Source organism: Myotis daubentonii, chromosome 17 (assembly GCF_963259705.1).
Source record: "Myotis daubentonii chromosome 17, mMyoDau2.1, whole genome shotgun sequence".
Taxonomy (NCBI): domain Eukaryota; kingdom Metazoa; phylum Chordata; class Mammalia; order Chiroptera; family Vespertilionidae; genus Myotis; species Myotis daubentonii.
Window position 1 is genome coordinate 16,550,920 of NC_081856.1, and position 791 is coordinate 16,551,710.

General features: G+C 38.3%; 1 pseudogene; it reads left to right on the plus strand.

The window, feature by feature from the left end:
* Nucleotides 1-646: 646 nt before the first annotated feature.
* Nucleotides 647-791, plus strand: LOC132220199 (small nucleolar RNA SNORA48; annotated as a pseudogene).

Here is a 791-nt window from a genome sequence, read left to right on the forward strand (position 1 = left end):
ATCAGATGTCACGGTGCATACCAATAGGGTAATTAAAACAACTCCACGGAATGCTGTCCCTCTCCTATACAGTGACAGTAGACAAAACAGAGGAAAAAAATGGCTTATCTTTAACTCACTGAAAATGCTGTTGTAAGGTGTGCTGACCATTCCTTCAAGAAAAAGATATTGTTTTCTAATTAGTTGAATTAGAATGGCAATGTCAAGAATGATGCATGATATGTCAGACAGATGATCTTCAAACATCCCTCACAATAAAAAAGGGGGGTGAGGGAGGGAATGCATATTCATATATCCCATGATTGAATTATGTCCTTAGAAGAATTATTCCTTTTTATTTTTTTCCTTCCTTCTATTCACTTCCTTTTCCTCCACTCTGCTTTTTAAATAGCTGCTATTTCCTGAAGAAGCAAGTCCTACTAATAATGGCTAGTGTACCTGGGCCAGTACACATTCAGCTGCATATTGCATGGACTGAGTTGTATGAAAAATTCCATCATAAAAGCTTACATTCTTCATTACCAAAAAGAAAACAATTGGCAAAACATTTCTTAAACTTAACATTGGAAACACTTTTTTACTCTTAAGACCTTTGGAAGTCCCTATTTAACCCAAATGTACTGACCATGAAAAGGGAGGGGAATGAACCCCCTGGCAATGGGCAAGGAGATAACTGATTGGTGGTGTTGCTCTTATATCAATCAGGGGCAAAACAGATGTACAGTCCTTAGTTCATCGTAGCTTGATGCGTGTGTCAGTGGCCAGAGCTATTTCATGCCTGAGGCACATTA